Source organism: Oryctolagus cuniculus, chromosome 9 (assembly GCF_051225735.1).
Source record: "Oryctolagus cuniculus isolate XC-2025 breed Fujian yellow rabbit chromosome 9, ASM5122573v1, whole genome shotgun sequence".
Lineage (NCBI taxonomy): Eukaryota > Metazoa > Chordata > Mammalia > Lagomorpha > Leporidae > Oryctolagus > Oryctolagus cuniculus.
In genome coordinates, this window is record NC_142875.1 from 23,120,563 (window position 1) to 23,139,197 (window position 18,635).

The following is an 18,635-nucleotide window of genomic DNA, read 5'->3' on the forward strand; positions in this document are numbered from 1 at the left end:
TTAGATTCCAGGTATTGTCACCCCAGGACCACAATCACACCAGCTCTGCCCCAAGCTTTGCCTGAGCTAGAGAAGTGAATTCATGCTCTGAACAACACGGGAAGGAGCTGAGTCTTAATTGTTGGCTTCCTCACATCCACCCTCTCCAACCCAGAATGGCACGAAGGACACAGCTACCTCACCCAGCAAACTACTCTTGGCGTAAAAGAGGAGATGATGGACAGGGGTGGGGCAAGGTCATGAAGATCTGTCTAAAAAGTCCCTTCCAGATGAGTCTGTACATCTCATCAAGCAACAAGCCTCTCATCCGCAGGGTTAGGAGACCACGGTTCCATTCATTCAATGTGGATTTACAAAGTGCCTACACAGTATCAGCTTCCATTGTATCCATTTGTAGATAAAAAAGAAACCTGGCCTCTCTGGGAGTCACTAAATCCCCCAAGTCTGCAGTTGCGAAGAACTCTCCTTGGACTGGGGTAACTTCTGTACCTCCGCAGGGTAACACCTGTAACCTGAAGCTGTAACGTTAAGTTCTTGCCATCCAGCAGAGCTGAGAGCGTCAGTTTGATACTGGCTTTAGGGTCTGAGTGTATCCTAATCCTATCAGACTGAGTGGTTCACTTTCGCTGAGAAGCAGGTGTCAGGGTCAATTTGGTACTTAGCTGCTATTCCGAAGCAAGTGTTACTGTTTCCTGCTGTCCAGGCAAGACTGGCGGCCACCTCCAGCTTCTTGTTCACCTTCCGGTAAACGGAGCAGCCAAACTCGGTTCCATCGTTCACGTGAGTGGGGAGCTGGAATTCGTCGGTCTTGTAGCCGACGGCAAAGTTGCTCTGGGTGACTCGGGACTTGGCAGTCTCAAAGTTCATCTGGTAGCCAGCCAGCCAGCCCTCATAACCCAGCACCAGAGCACCCCAGATGGAGGTCCCAGCGATGTCGAAATCCAGGTCACAGCCCAGGTTGATGTGCTCCCGCTTGTACCCTGTCGATTTTAGCATTTTTTCCCAGTGTTAGGTGAGAAGGAGGAATCAAATGTCAGCTTCAGTCCACCTGCAAGCTGGTCTTCCACGGTGATCTCGGTGCCCAGCGTGCTGTCGGTGTTCCATTTTTCCATAAACGTCAGCCCATACTTGGTCCACCTGTACTTGGTTTCCAGACTGCCCGTCACTTTGGTGGTCTCAGTGTTGGCTGAGCCTGAGCTTGTAAATTCCAATCCATTCTCGCACTTTGTTTTCAAATCAAGCTTTATTAAGCCAAATCCGTAGCCCTTGGTGAAGACATCCCTGGCAGATTTGCCAAGATCAGCATACGTGGGAGGTACAGCCATCCTCTACTCAGCAGTGGTGGCAGAGGGGGCGGTGACGGGTGGTGGAGGCTGGTGCGCAGAAGAGCAGGGCGCAGCCAGTGGAGGGTGGAGGGCCTACCCTTAATCTTTAATGTCTTACTGAGCAATACACTATCATCATCAAAATGAACACAAACTAATCGCAATTAATCTTACTATTTCAAGTGCAATTTATATGTAAACATTATGAATTTGTTTCCTTTTTTGTTCATTGGGTTTATTTTTTAATATTTATTTATGTGAAAGGCAGAGTTAGAGAAGGAAAGGGAGAGGGAGAAGGAGAGGGAGAAGGAGAGGGAGAGGGAGAGGGAGAGGGAGAGGGAGAGGGAGAGGGAAGGAGAAAGGGAGAGAGGGAGAGAGGGAGATTTCTATCCACTAGTTCACTCCCCAGATGGCTTCAATGGCAAGTGCTGGGGCAGGTCAAAGCCAGGAGACCAAGACCAGAGCTACTTCTGGGTCTCCTACTTTGGTGCAGGGGCCCAAGCACTCATTTCATATTCTGGTGTTTTCCCAGGAACGTTAGAAGGGAGCTGGATAAAAACTGCAGCAGCTGAGTCTCAAACTTGTGGGACCAGCATCACAGGTGGAAGTTTTACTCACTGTGCCACAACACTGGCTCCAATGTTCATTGGGTTTCTATTAAAGAAAATACCCTGCTATTTGTGCTTTGCAGCAGTGACTGAATGAATATTGTCAAATAAATCATCTGTGTGACTGGAGATATTATATGCAAGAATTGTAAAATGTAACTTAATTGCAGTGTTAGGCTTTCCTTCTTTCTTCTTTCTCCTAAAAATGTACTAACAGTCAATCATGCATCAGTCAGAACCCAAAGGAACAAACCAGAGGTAAAGAGGCCATTACATGATATATTATTTTACATTCTGTTCATTTTTAAGATTAACTACCTTTTCCTCCAGACTTTGTTGTATAAGGATAATATTTTGAAATATCCATAACTTAGCAGACAGAGCAGATGTTTTCCCTTAATTTTTATATATACAAACAAATTAAAACCATTTCTATGTTGCATTACATTGCCTCATCTTTAAATATTCTCCTTCCCATGTTGTTTCAAGCAACACTATTTTTAATTCATAATGACTACTCCAGTAGTTTATTCACTTTGATTGACTCATTCTTATTCTTAACTTATTAATTTTCATATTCTCTGAAATTCATCTGTTGTCTTTTTATTCTTAATTTCCACACTTTACATCTGGGATATTTATTCATTTAATAAATGTAAATATGACAACATCTTTAAACTTGACCTGTTGTAGATATTTATGTGGAATTAAGAGTTTTTGTCTTCCTCATTGTAAATGAGAGTGATTAGATACATCATAAACTGAGTGTTACATAAGGTAATGTTAATAATTTAATAAAATATAAGAAAACATTAAGAAAGTTTCTGGGTACAATGTGATAAAACTTCTACCTACAATGATGGCATCTCATCTGGGAGCCAGTGCCTGTCCCAACTGCCCCAGTTCCAATCCAGCTCCATGTTAATGGCCTGAGAAAAACAGCAGAAGATAGTCCAAGTGCTAGGGTTCTTGCGTCCATGTGGGAGACCTGGAAGAAACTCCTGGCCTCTGCCTTGGGCCTGGCCCAACCTCAGCCATTATAACCATCTGGGGAATGAACCAGCAGATAGAAGATCTCTCTCTCTCTCTTTCTCCCTCCCTGTAATCTTCATTTTCACATGCATTTTTTTTTTAAAAAAAAGGAAGTTTCTGATCTTAGAAGTTCTTTCTCAGGATGGCATTGTCTGTGTACACAAAAGCTGTTGATACTTCATATTGAATTTATATCCTGCTTTACCAAACTCACAGATGAGTTCCAATATTCTCTTTGTGGAGTCTTTTGGATCCCCTAAATATAGGATGTGTCATCTGGAAATTGGGATAGTTTGATTTCTTCCTTCTCAATTTGTATCCATTTGATTTCTTTTTCTTCCCTAAATGCTCTAGCTAAAACTTACAGGGATATATTGAATAGCAAATGTGAGAGCAGAATCCCTGTCTGGTACTGGATCTCAATGTGAATGCTTCCAACTTTTCCCCATTCGATATGATGCTGGATATGGATAATGCCACTTGGTCTGGGTGGGTGATCTTTCTGATGTGTCTTGGATTCAATTGGCTAGAATTTAGTTGAGGATTTTTGCATCTATGTTCATCTGGGAAATTGATCTATAATTCTCTTTCTCTGTTACATTTTTTCAGGTTTAGGAATTAAGGTGATGCTAGCTTCATAGAAAGAATTTGAGAGGATTCCCTCCTTTCAATTATTTTGAATAGCTTGAGAAGAATTGGAGTTAATTTTTTAAAAAATGTCGGGTAGAATTCAGAAGTGAAGCCATCTGGTGCTGGGCTTTTCTTTGTTGGAAGGGCCTTTATTAGTGATTCAATTTCAATTTTGGTTATGGGTCTGTTTAGCTTTTCTATTCTTCATGGCTCAATTTAAGTAGGTTGCATGTGTCCAGGATTCTATTCATTTCTTCTAGGTTTCACAGTTTGTTGGCATACAGTTCTTTGTATTAATTTCGATGATTGTCTTTATTTCTGTGATGGCTCTTGTTACATTTCCTTTTTCATCTCTAATTTTATTGATTTTTGTCTTCTCTCTCCTTTTTTTGATTTTGTTTCATTTTTCAAAAAACCAGCTCTTCATTTTGCTGATATTTTGTATTGTTTTTTAGGTTTCAATTTTGTTGATTTCTTCACTCATTTTAATTATTTCTTTTTCCCTACTAGTTTTGATTTTGGCTTGCTGTTGTTTTTCTAAATCCTTGAAATGCATTGATAGTTCATTTATTTGGTGCTTTTCCAATTTCTTGATGTAGGCACCCAGTGCTATAAACTTTCCTCTTAACACTGCTTTTGCTGTATCCCATAAGTTTTTATATGTTGTGTTGTTTTCATTTGTTTCCAGAAATTTTTTGATTTCCCTTTTGAGTTCTTCTATGACCCACTGTTCATTCAGGAACATGTTGTTCAGTCTCCATGTGTTTGCATATGTTCTAGAGATTCCTGAGTTGCTGATTTCCTGCTTCATTCAATTGTGGTCTGAGGGGAGGCATAGTATGATTTTTTTTTTAATTTGCTGAGACTTCCTTAATGGCCTAGTATGTGGTCAAACCTAGATAAAGTTCCATGCACTGCTGAGAAGAATGCATATTCTGCAACTGTAGGATTAGGTACATTTGTTCTATAGTGTAGATTACATCTGCCATTTCTTTGCTGATTTCAGTTTGTTGATCTGTCCATTGTTGAAAGTGGAGTATTGAAGTCCCCATCAATGCCATTCACAATAGCTTCCAAAAAATCAAATACTTTGGAATATATTTAAGCAAGAATATCAAAGATCTCTACAATGAGAATTACAAAACATTAAAGACTGAAATAAAAGAAGATACAAAATTGGAAAACTGTTCCATATTCTTGGATTGGAAGAATCAGTATCATCGAAATTTCAGTTCTTCCAAAAGCATTTTACAGATTCAATGAATACCAAAGACATTCTCCTCAAATCTAGAAAAGAATGATGCTAAAATTAATATGCAGACACAGGAGACCTTGAATAGCTAAAGCAATGTTACACAAAAAAACAAAGCTGGAAGAATCACAATACCATATTACAAGATATACCACAATGTAGTTTTAATCAAAACAGCCTGGTACTGATACAAAAATAGATGGATAGACCAATGGAACAGAATAGAATCAATAGAAATTAATCCAATCATTTACCACAAACTTATATTTGATCAGTTAGCTAAAACAAATAGTCTCCAAATCTATGACTCTACATCATCAAATTATTAGAGAACACTGGGGAAACCATGAAGGTATTGCCATAGAAAAAGAGTCCTTGGAAAAGAACCCACAGGCACAGGCAGTCAATGTCAAAATTAACAAATGGGATTACTTCAAATTGAGAAGTTTTTGAATGACATTTTAATAGTCAGGGAAGTGAAGTGGCAACTGACAGAATGGGAGAAATCATTTGCAAACTATGCAACTGATAAAGGATTAATAACCAGAATCTATAAAGAGACCAAGAAACTCCACAACAACAAAACAAACAATCCAGTTAAATGATGGGAAAAGGACTTAAATATTTTTCTAAAAAGGAAATCCAAATGTCCAATAGACACATGAAAAAATGCCCAGGATCACTAGCCATCAAGGTACTGTGAATCAAAACCACAATGAGGTTTCACGTCACCTCAATTATAATGACTTTCATACAGAAATCAACAAACAACAAATGCTATTGAAGATGTGGGGGAAATGATACTTTTGTCTGCTGTTGTTGGGAATACAAACTGATGAAACCACTATGGGAGACAGTTTGGAGATACCTCAGAAATCTGAATACAGTCCTACCATATGAGCCAGCCATGCCACTCCTCAGAATTTACCCATGGAAATGAAATCAACAAATAAAAGTGTTATCTGCACCTTTATGTTTATTAAAGCTCAATTTACAATAGCTAAGACATGGAATCAACCTAAATGCCTATCACTGGAAGACTGGATAAAGAAATTATGAATATGTACTCTACTGAATACTATACAGTGGTAAAAAAAAATGAAATCCAGTCATTTGCAAAAAATGGATGAATCTGGAAAACATCATACTTCGTGAAATAAACCAGTAGCAAAGAGATAAATACCATATTTTCTCCCTGATTTGTGCCAGCTAACGGAACACCTAAAAGGAAACCTGAAATTGACACTATCTGAAGCAATGACTTAAACAGCCCTTGTCTTGACTGTAGAGGAACAGTTTATTATCTTATTATTTTCATTATTTTTCTACTTAATACCATTGGTTGAACTCTTTATTTAACATAGAATTAATCATATGTTTATAAATTCAATTGAAGATATATCCCAGTAAAATATAAATGTGGGAATAACAGAGGGAGGAGTTGTACACTTCTGCACACATTCCTATGGACTTACCCCTAGGGTAAAGCTAGAAGCTTCCCATGGGACTCCAAATTCCATTAAGCTGGGTGGTACTAATGCCATCTTACATATTAAAGTGATCATATTAAGTATATAACTGATCACATAGATAAGAATAAGTGTCAAAGGAAACACATAAATAAGACCAGGTTTCTGGTAATAACAATAGATAGAATTAAAAAGGAGAGAGTGTTCCAACATGGGAAGCAGTCCACCCATCAGACTCATAGAATGATAAATGCCCTAAACAGCACTCTGATCTCAGAATCAGCTCTTAAGGCATTCAGATCTGGCTGAAAAGTCCATGAGAGCATTTCAGGCATGAAAGCCAAGACACCATGGCAAAAATTTTTTCTACATGAAGGATCTCTGTGAGTGAGACCCCAGTGAGAAAAAGGGGCTATCAAAGAAGGAGGTACTTTTTTTTCTGAAGGGAGGAGAGAACTTCTGCTTATGGTCCTGTTTATATACTGGTGGAGTTTCTGGACTCAAAAGGCTTCTTTAACCTTGGCAGCTCATGTCATGACTATTCCCAGGACTTAAAACCAAACAACCAGCAAGTGGGATTTGAATTTTATTAGAACTAGTGAAATATTTTTCTTTACATATTTCTTTCGAAAAATCAATTATATAATTTGTATCCTGTGCCTATTGCAAAATGCCATTTTGGGAACAAATATGTTGTGTTATAGTTTCTCTTATGTACATTGGCAAGGAATTTTAATCATGTTGCTCCTCTTCCAGTCCAGCTCTCTGCGGTGGTCCAGGAACACAATGGAGGATGGCCCAAGTGCTTGGGCTCCTGCACCCGCATGGGACACCAGGAGGAAGCACCTGGCTCCTGGCTTCAGATCAGCGTAGTGCCGGCCATAGCAGACATTTGGGAAGACCTTTCTCTCTATCTCTCTCACTGTCTAACTCTATCTGTCAAATAAATAAATAAAAAAAAAAACCATAATCCCACTTTTCGTGTCAAAATGTGAACTAGTTGACTATTGCTGCTATGAAAAAATAACGTAAACAAATATTCCAAAGGAGTGAATTTTTTACTTCACTGTTTTTGACGTCAGGAGTCTAATAGCAGTCTAATTAAGCTACAGCTTTTATATTAGTAAAGACAGTTCATTCTAGAGACCCTAAGGAACCATCCATTTCCTTGTCTTCCTGACTTTTAGAGTCCTCAATTTATGCTTGTGGACAAGAGAACACATATTCTCTTTGTCTTTCTTTATGTTGTCTTCTCTATTCACCCCTGACTGTAATAACTCCTTACAAGGACACATGTGACTCCATTGAGCTCACCTGGACAATCTGGCTCAACTCTCCACTTCAAGATCCTTAATCACATCTGCAAAGTTCCTTTCTTATATAATATAACATAGTCACAGGATCTGGAGACTAAGGTACAGGTATATTTGGATAAAAGATCCATTATTCAGTGTATAATGTCACAATTAAAATATGAAATAGTCCTTAAAAGAAAGTTAAGATCTATTCCATATGTCAACATGAAATAAGCTCATATTAAATATAATGAAATTTAAGCTCATATTAAATATAGTGGAATTTATTTAGATCATAAAATTATTGAATAAAAGTTGACAATTATACCACATCTATTGTCATCTTTAATTACAATTATAGTACATCTAAGTACATTCTTCTCAAATATTCTTGATGTGAAACATCTTTAATTAAACTGATTCACCAGAATAAATTATTCATTCATATTTTTCTCAATTTCTGCCATTAGTTTTCCAGTGGAATTTCTATGGATGTCATAGTCAAAAAAAAACAAATAATCTTATAACCAATTATTAGTTTTTGCTTTGTAAAATTGAATAAGCAAATGAAGTTTCAAATACTGAAGACATCAATTCTGAATGTTTAAAACTTGTTGAGAACTTGCTTTAATGAGTAGATGTATTTCAATTACTGTAATTTTGTAGTTTGCTATGTATAGCTTTATTGTGTAGTTGTGAGATGTTTAGCATGTTTCCCTTTTAGGTCAATAAATGAGTTTAGTTTACCTTTCTAGAATTCAGGCATATGTTTCTTAGCAAAATTGTTTTAATTACTTTGATCATTTACAAAGCTTTGCAAAGCTAGATTGCTTCAAAGCATTTGAAAAGTCACTTTCATTCCATTAACTAATTTTTTTTCACTTAAGGAGCTATCTTGAGGTTCCCTTAATTTTCTATATTAAGAATATTGAGGGGCCAGCATTGTGGCATAGCCAGAAAGCTGCTGCCTGCAGTGCTGGTATCCCATGTAAGTGCCGGTTCGTGTCCCACCTGCTCCACTTCAGATCTACTTCTCTGCTATGGCCTGGGAAAACAGTAGAAGATGGCCCAAGTCATTGGGCCCCTGCATCCATGTGGGAGACCCGGAAGAAACACCTGGCTCCTGGCTTCAGATTGGCACAGCTCCTGCCATTGTGGCCATCTGGGGAGTGAACCAGCAAATAGAAGACCTCTCTCTCTGCCTCTCCTTTTCTCTCTGTGTAACTCTGACTTTCAGATAAAATGGTGGATTTAGAAACATGACAGGGGATTCCAATACAATCCCAACAAGGTGGCATGTACCAATGCCATCTCACTAGTCAAAGTGATCAACTTCAGTTTACAACTGATCACATTGATAGGTCTAAGAGTCAAAGAGATCACACAAACAAAACTAGTGTCTGCTAATACTAACTGATAGAATCAAAAAGGGAGAGAACCATCCATCATAGGAAGCAGGATACACAGCAGACTCATAGAATGGCAGATGCCCTAAAAAGCTCTGGCCTCAGAATCAGCCCTTAAGGCATTCAGATCTGGCTGCAGAGCCCATGAGAGTATTTTAGGCATGGAAAGCCAAGACAAACTGGGAAAAAAAAAGAAGACCTAAATGAAAGATCTCTGCGTGTGAGATCCCAGTGGAAAGAACGGGGCCATCAAAGAAGGAGGTACCTGTCTCTGAAGGGAGGAGAGAACTTCCACTTTGACTATGACCCTGTTGGAATAAGATCGAAGTTGGCGAACCCAAAAGGCTTCCATAGCCTTGGCAACTCATGACTAGAGCCTGGGGAGATTACTGACACCATAAACAAGAGTGTCAAATTGTTAAGTCAACAACAGGAGTCACTGTGTACTTACTTCTCATGTGGGATCTGTCCTTAATGTGTTGTCCAATGTGAAGTAATACTATAACTAGTACGAAACAGTATTTTTATACTTTGTGTTTCTGTGTGGGAGCAAACTGATGAAATCTTTTCTTAATATATACTGAATCGATCTTCTGTATATAAAGATAATTGAAAATGAATCTTGATGTGAATGGAATGGGAGAGGGAGCGGGAGATGGGAGGGTGTGAGTGGGAGGGAAATTATGGGGGGGGGGAGCTAAGGTAATACATAAACTGTACTTTGGAAATTTATATTTACTAAATAAAAAAATTGGTAAATAAAAAAAAGAACAAAAAGAACAAAATATCAAAATTCTAAATAAAGGCAAGATTACTATTAAAAATAAATAAATAAATAAATCCTTAAAAAATATATGGAGGCACTGTGGCACACTAGGCTAATCCCCCGCCTGAGGCACTGGCATCCCATATGGGCGCTGTGTTCTAGTCCAGGTTGTTCCTCTTCCAGTACAGCTCTCTGCTGTGTTCTGGGAAAGCAGTGGAGGATAGCCCAGGTGCTTGGGCCCCTGCACCTGCATGGGAGACCAGAAAGAAGCACCTGGCTCCTGGCTTCAGATCGGCACAGCTTCGGCCATTGTGGCCATTTGGGGAGTGAACCAACGGAAGGAAGACCTTTCTCTCTCTCTCTCTCTCTCTCTCTGTAATTCTACCTGTCAAATAAATAAATAAATAAATCTAAAAAAATATGGAACCAGACTTACCAATCATGTTTATTAGTTAAGTACAGAACTAAGAATGATATTTATGTTAAAAAATGTCTTTTGAGGGGGCCAGAGGCGTGTTTAGTGGGTAAATCCCCCACTTGCAATGTGGTCATCCCATATGGGTGCCAGTTTGTGCTCCAGTTGCTCCACTTTAGATCCAGCTCCCTGATAATGGTCCAGGAATAGCAGAGAAGATGACTAAGTACTTTGGTCCCTGCCAGCCACGTGGGAGACTCAGATGAAGCTCCTAGCTCTTAGATTGGACCTGGCTCAGCCTGGCCATTGCAACCATCTGGGAGTGAACCAATAGATCTTGGATGTCTCTCTTTGTCCCTCCCTCTCTATAGATCTTTCACAATTAATTAATTAATTAATTTTTAAAAATGTATCTTGGGTTGTAATTGTGTGAAAAGTAGAACCTCCCAGCACTTAAGTATGCAAATTATGAAATCTTATTAAATATGTTTTAAATATTAAGCTTGTTAGGGCCAGCACCATGGCTCACGTGGTTAATCCTCCACCTGCAGCACCGGCATCCCATGTGGGCACCGGGTTCTAGTCCCAGCTGCACTCTTCCAGTCCAGCTCTCTACTGTAGCCCGGGAAGGCAGTGGAGGATGGCCTGGGTGCTTGGGCCCCTGCACCCGCCTGGAAGACCAGGAAGAGGCACCTGGCTCCTGGCTTTGGATCGGTGCAGTGCCAGCCCTGGCAGGCCTTTGGGGAGTGAACCAACGGAAGGAAGACCTTTCTCTCTGTCTCTCTCTCTCTCATTGTCTATAACTCTACCTGTCAAATAAATTTTAAAAAAATAAAATAAAATAAAATAAAAATAAATAAATATTAAGTAGTTAATACTGAAATAATACTTAAATAATTTCTTTGTGTGGAATAGAATGATTGGATGTTAGAGCTCATCTATCAAGAGATGTGGTTTTCCTACTGAGGAGGAGCAGGAGATTCATTTCTTTGAGCACTATTGAGAATGAAGATTTTTCAGTACCATGAAACATTTTTTGTCTTCATTCTATTTATGTTATTTCTTTTCCTTTGGCTGTGGAATTTGAAAAAACTAAAATAGAATGTGTAGGAAATACATACAGTATTTGTGGGAAATCACTTAATACTGTATTTCATGTAGGATTTGATAAGAGTATAATATCCCTTGGCATCTGTAACAAATTTATAAGAAGAAGACAGGCAGTTAAAGAATTCTGAGAAGGCTATCAGAAAAACGCTGAAATTATTTTACTTTTTTTATATTAGATGTAACACTAAAAAAAAAAAACCTGCATGCAGAAATACTTAAGCTGAGATTAAATTGTAATAACTTGGAAAACTTTCTATAAAATAATTAAATAATTAGCATTCATTTTAGTTATTAAAACACAGGCTTGGGCAATGTATTATATTTTATTATTTCATTTATCTTTTCCAGAATTGTAATATAATGTTTAAGGAAAACTCTCCTTGATTTGGTCATTAAGCATTTTACACTATTTCTTATTGTCTCCATTGACATCTTTTTGTTTTCTAATCTTGAAAAAAATCATTAAAATGGTTTTATTTTTTTCAGCTAATAATGTAAGACTGTATAAAACCCCTATAATCCTCAGGTCTACAGGGATGAACTAAATGGCTGTTAATCTGTTTATAAAATGTCTTGTACTATATAGAGCTTATGATGAAAAATAAAATTTAAATGTATAGATTTTGTTGTTTAACTTTCAAAGTTTATTTGTTTATTTGTGTAAGTATTATTTGAAAGACAGAGTGACAGAGAGAGGAAAATAGAGAAAGCTTCTTTGTGCTTCCTCTCCCCAAATGCCTACAACACCTGGAACTGGGCCAGTCCTAAGAAAAGGAGCTGGAAACTCCATCTGGGTATTGCACACGATTAACCCAGGTACTTGAGCCATCATCTGCTATCTCCCAAGGTGCACACTAGCAGGAACCAAAACTATGCACTCAAATATGGGCTGCAGGCATCCCACCAGGTAGTTTATATTGCTTCACACAGTGCTCTTGCCCTTATTTTTATCTTTTATTCTCATTTTTAAATGAACTTATTGAAGTCTTCTTGTACATAAAATATGGTGAATCTGTACTTAGAGGATAGTACTCTGTCTCATAATCTCATTATCTAAGATAAATAATAATAAATGCACTAATTATGTACCTGAGAAAGCAAAACACTACAATATGCAATGAAGCAAACCTAGGTAAAGAAAAAATGTTAATGCAAATTAACGTTAGGAGAAAAGTGGAATATCAGAAATGAATACGTTTAAACAATAGGATTCTTAGAGAATAGGGAGAGAGAGAGAGAGGGGCAGACATGCAGACATACAGACAGAAAGCAGGAGCTCTCTTCAGCAGATTCACTCTTCACATGCCCAGAATGGCCAGAACTGGGCTAGAACCTGATCCAAAAGCCAGAAATGCAGGCATGTCTCCTTTGAGGAGAGCAAGAATCCAAGTGCTTGAGGCATCACTTCTGCTTCCCAGAATAGGCATTGGTGCATAACTTGTCATGAACTGGAACCAGTAAAGGACCTAGGAACTCCAGTGCGGGATATGGCCATCTAAACAATTAGTTGGAACACCCATTCCTTGGAACTCCTCTTTTAATTGGAAGGAATTCAAGGAGTATTAAGAACTGTTTGGTCTAAAATTCAAAGCTTTCCCTACCTTGTGACACTATGTTGGTTTAGAATGTGGGACAAGTCTTCCAGAGATGAAATTTCTGTTATCTACGTCTGATCTACACATTTAATTTAAAATTTTTATGAAATGTCAGTGGAGTTTGCCAGAATTCCCTCTGTTTGCTTCCTGAATTTGGTAATTGTCATTTCTGTAAAGAAAATTATTTTAACTTCTTCTTCTTCTTTTTTTTTTTTTTTTTTTTTTTTAACAGGCAGAGTGGACAGTGAGAGAGACAGAGAGAAAGGTCTTCCTTTGCCGTTGGTTCACTCTCCAATGGCCGCTGTGGCCGGCGCACTGCGCTGATCCGAGGCAGGATCCAGGTGCTTCTCATGGTCTCCCATGGGGTGCAGGGCCCAAGCACTTGGGCCATCCTCCACTGCCTTTCCGGGCCACAGCAGAGAGCTAGCCTGGAAGAGGGACAACCGGGACAGAATCTGGCGCCCTGACCATGACTAGAACCTGGTGTGCTGGTGCCGTAAGGCGGAGGATTAGCCTAGTGAGCTGCAGCGCCGGCCTTTTTTAACTCCTTTTAACTATTTAACTTTTTTAAATGATTCATGATTTGATAATAAATTATAACTAGTATAGACATTAGCTAGTACAGAGAGATAGTACAGACATTTGTATTAATTTTAGACTATACTTTACACTAATTCATACTTCCAGCAAACTGAATATTTGGGGTTATCATAATCCATTTTGTTGGTTAGTGTTAGTGTTGGTTAGTGGTTAGTGAAATATTTCCTTTATGCTTTTGCTGCTGCCTTTCCCAGGAAAACTGTGTAGACTTAATTATATAATTTAGGAAAAAGAGGATTCTATCCAAAGTCAGTAACTAGACATGGAACTCTTCCTAAACATTGTATACAGTTACGTTCAACCAATCTCCACATCTTTTCCACATCACCTTCCAATTTATTCCTCAGACAGCAAGCCCACACTTCAAGTCTCCAGTTTTAGTAACGACACTGCCACTTATTCCAGTGCAGGCTTTGGCTTCCTGGTGTCTTTCTTTCAGCAGCCTCTCCACTGAGCAGATTGACACTGAAAGATGAAATTACATCACTTTTCAGGTTAAAACCATGGTTTCTCATTACCCTTAGAAGGAAATTTTAAACTTTTAAATGATTATTTTATGTGTCAACTTACCAAGGCTAAATCTGGATGCCCTTGGCTAGTGAAACATTATTTCTATGTGTGTCTACGAGGGGTGTTTCCAGGGACTAGTGACTGGATTGTACATTGAATAAAGATTGCTCTCACCAATGTGGACAGACACTCAGTGATCTGTTGAGGATGTGGAAGTGAAGGAGAGACTGAGATTTTTTAAATTTAATGTAAACAAATTTCATGTGTTTCATGCATACAGATTAGGAACACAGTGATACTTCATCCTACCCTCCCGCCTGCACACACGCCCAACTCTCCTCCTCCTCTTCCTTTCTTATTCCTTCTCTTAATTTTTACAATGATCTACTTTCAGTTTACTTTATACTCATAAGATTAGCCCTACGCTAAGGAGGATTCAATAAATAGTAAGAAGAAGGAAAAAAAAAAAAAAAACACTGTTCCTCAGCAGTAGAGACAAGGGCTGTAAACAATCATCAAATCTCCAAATTATACATGCATCTTCCCATAGGCCTTGAACACAGAATTAATTTTACCATTGGTTTTATTTATTTTGACAGGCAAAGTGGACAGTGAGAGAGAGAGAGAGACAGAGAGAAAGAGAGAAAGGTCTTCCTTTGCCGTTGGTCCACCCTCCAATGGCCGCCGCAGCCAGCGCGCTGCGGCTGGCGCACCACGCTAATCCGATGGCAGGAGCCAGGTGCTTCTCCTGGTCTCCCATGGGGTGCAGGGCCCAAGCACTTGGACCATCCTCCACTGCACTCCCGGGCCACAGCAGAGAGCTGGCCTGGAAGGGGGGCAACCGGGACAGAATCCGGCACCCCAACAGGGACTAGAACCTGGTGTGCCGGTGCCGCTAGGCGGAGGATTAGCCTGTTGAGCCGTGGCGCCGGCTACCATTGGTTTTCCTGATATTCTGATTTATAGGTGGCAGATTACCATTGTGCGGCTTCTAGAAATCTGTAATCACACTAAGCAGATTCTGCTATAAGTCTCCTTTTACAGATAGACAGAAGATAGATAGGTAGATATACTATCGGTTCTGTTTCTCTGGACAAACTTAATACATTTTATCATGAACCATAATCATTGCATGATCTTATCCCAATTCAGTGATTTCATTGTTTAGGGCACCGTAATTCATTTACTATTTTGTAATCACAATGGTCTTTCATGATTCCTGAATAAATATGCCATACTCTTGACTGATTTCACAAGATTTGAATTTATTCACTTTTGGCCAAATGTTCTCCAATGCCCTCTGATATTGGTTGCCCCTAGCATCCTAAATTCTCAGTGGGAGACCATTTTTATTAATTTTTTTATTAGAAAGATTTAGTTTATTTATTTGAAAGGGGAAGTTACACAGAGAGGATGATACAGCAAGAGAGATTTTTCCATCTGCTGGTTCTACCTCCAAATGGCCTCAACACCTGGGGCTGAGCTAGGCCAAAGTCAGAAGCCAAGAGTTTCTTCCAGGTCTCTCATGTGATTCAGGGAACCAAGCACGTGGGACAAATTCCACTGTTTTCCCAGGTGCATTAGTAGGGAGCTGGGTCAGAAGTGGAGCAGCTGGGTCTCAACCTAGTGTCCGTATGTGAAGCTTACATTGCAGCTGGAGGCTTAACCTAGTATGCCACAACCCTGGTACCAGAGAGGCAATTTTTGTTATTCTCTGTCACAGAACCAGAGAATTTTTCTCATATCACTTAAATAATCTATATTTATTTGGTAATTTATTTTATTTTCCATGTTTTTATAGCAAATTGTAATTCCACTATGGTAGATATCTTGTTTGTCTCATTTCATTATTAAAAATATTGAGTGGTGAGTCCAGTATATGCACAATTTTGGAGAAATAAATGAAGAATAAAAGGATGTTAAATATTTTCTTGAACTTTACACTGTATTTATGTTATGAAATATATGTCTTTTTGTATATAAAAGAGAGATGAATCATTAGGAAAACAATTTTAAATATTAGAAAGCAATTTTAAAATATTGTGGATCTGGGGCAAAGCTCCAGAGGTAGAGAAACAAAATTAGACAAAGCTAAAGAGCAAATAAACATATTTCTCTTTTCCTATTTGGTTACAATAAATCTATTCTATTGGCAAATATGTGCTAGCACTGGTAGAAAATGATAATGTATTTTTGCAATATCATAAGCTTTAATAAAACTCTTTTAACTAGCATATTTGTGAAGAGGTTAGAAATGAATTAAATTACAAAGGTCCCTAGAAGATTTATTACTATTAAGTAAGTCTTAAGCACATTCTTTCTTGTGCTTTCGCCTTAGCTGTTCATATAGCTTCATAGTGCTTTGAATATTACTTGTCAATTGAAGAATATTAGCAACAAACAGTGAATTTATTACATGCAGTCACTAAACATAAGCCTGATTTCATTATTCCACAACTTAATACTTTCCAGTAAATTGACATTGAGTAATACCCATGCAATTATGATAGAATTGACCATTTTATAATATTTGAATTTATTATTACCAATACACCTGATACTGTTACATTTTCTCTTTTGTTTGCCGCATAAAGACACCTTTCATCTCAACCATTCTCCTCCATTGTGTCTATTCGCAGCTTTCCCGTCATGATTGAAGATTCAGCACATGTTTAACCTACTTTGTACAAACTTCCTGTAAGTCCTCTAGTGAGTTGGGTATTCCTTCTCCTGATCCCTCAATTGCATTTTGAATTCTACCCTATTCCTATCATCCTAGTGCTTTCTTATTTTTATATTTATCTTCCTTGCAATACTTTGAGCCTTTTGAAAAGAAAAAGCAATTTTTTTCTTATCCTTGTGTAATACCTAGAAAACTGTGTTTTGCAGAGTAGGTTTCAGTCTCAAAATATAGAAATGGCTTGAAGTAAAAATTAGCTTTCATGCTGACAGATGAGTTAGTTCAGCTACACAGTGGAAATTAAGAAGGTGGGATTCCCCAAATACACAACAATATTTCCTTAACTTCAAATTCAAATCAGTTTTAAAAAGACCTGGTTGTTTTTGGTATCTCCTGTCTCATGATTTTTAATATGGCTGTTATCTCAAGAAGAGTAACACAACAAACAGGTTTTCTATGGGTCCCCAGCTCACTGGCACTGTTATGGTAACTCTAACCCAGGGTTACAAACTTCTCTTTGTCAGACTAAACCTTCCATCCCTGACCAAAAGCTCCTCATGCTATCTGGAAGGTTCCAAATCCTTCTAGATTCACTATTTGGTTGTTATTTCAAAGGTTTACTGATTTAGTTGAAAATGCAAACTTGCTGATATGTTTTGTGTCATTTCTGCTTGCTTCATCATTTTTAATGTGTATCTTTAGATATAAGTAGTTAACAACTTAAATATGACATATTTACATATGCCAGTTTATACATGTGATATCAATATCACGGTATATTTGTTGCAAATACGAAAATCAATAAACATGAAAAATACTGGTGCAACCATGGAATATTGGAGATAATAATTACAAATTACTTAATGCAAAATCAAAGATTTATTACATGACGTAGATTGAAACTGCTTCTCAAATATTTTAATGTAGGGTCCAGCACTATAGCATAAAAGGTTAACCCTCTGCCTGTAGTGCCAGCATCCAATATGCACACTGGTTCGATTCCTGTCTGCTCTACTTCTGATGCATATCCTTGCCAATGTTCCTGGGAAAGCAATGGAAGATGGCCCAAGTGCTTGGGCTCTTGCACCCGATTGGGAGATCTGTGTATTACCTATCACCTGTGTATTACCTATTCCTAAAACAAATAAGCTTATAAAGTATGTTAGTAATAACATTTTTATTTATTTATCTGAGAGACAGTTACATACACAGAGGGAGAGACAGAGAGAAAAGCCTTCCATCTGCTGGTCCACTCTCCAAATGACCACTACACCTGGAGCTGGGCTGATATGAAGCCAGTATGCAGGAGCTTCTTCCTGGTGTCCCATGTGGGTGCAGGGGTCCAAGCACTTGTACCATCTTCCACTGCTTTCCCAGGCCATAAGCAGAGAGCTGGATTGGAACAGGAACTGGATTGGAACACCAGCTGGTACCCATATGTGATGCCAGTGCCATGGGCATACTTCTCTACTTTTAAAAAGTATTCTTTTTTTTAACTTTTATTTAATGAATATAAATTTCCAAAGTACGGCTTATGGATTACAATGGCTTCCCCCCCATAACGTCTCTCCCACCTGCATCCCTCCCCTTTCCCAATCCCTCTCCCCTTCCATTCACATGAGGATTCATTTTCGATTCTCTTTATATACAGAAAATCAGTTTAGCATACATTAAGTAAAGATTTCAACAGTTGCTCCCACGCAAACATAAAGTGAAAAATAATAGATGATTTTTTAAATGATGATGAAATCAGATCAGACCTATTGTCATGTTTAATCCCAGTGAGAGTCAAGTTGGGAATTGATAATTTCTTCTTCTTTTATTTTTTTTTACAGAAGATCAGTTTAGTATACATAAGTAAAGATTTCAACAGTTTGCACCCCCATAGAAACACAAAGCGAAATATACTGTTTGAGTACTCATTATAGCATTAAGTCTCAAT

General features: G+C 38.3%; 1 pseudogene; it reads right to left on the reverse strand.

Annotated features, from left to right (window-relative positions):
* Positions 1 to 371: 371 nt before the first annotated feature.
* On the reverse strand, positions 372 to 1,325 carry LOC100349915 (non-selective voltage-gated ion channel VDAC1 pseudogene; annotated as a pseudogene).
* Between the last annotated feature and the right edge of the window lie 17,310 nt (positions 1,326 to 18,635).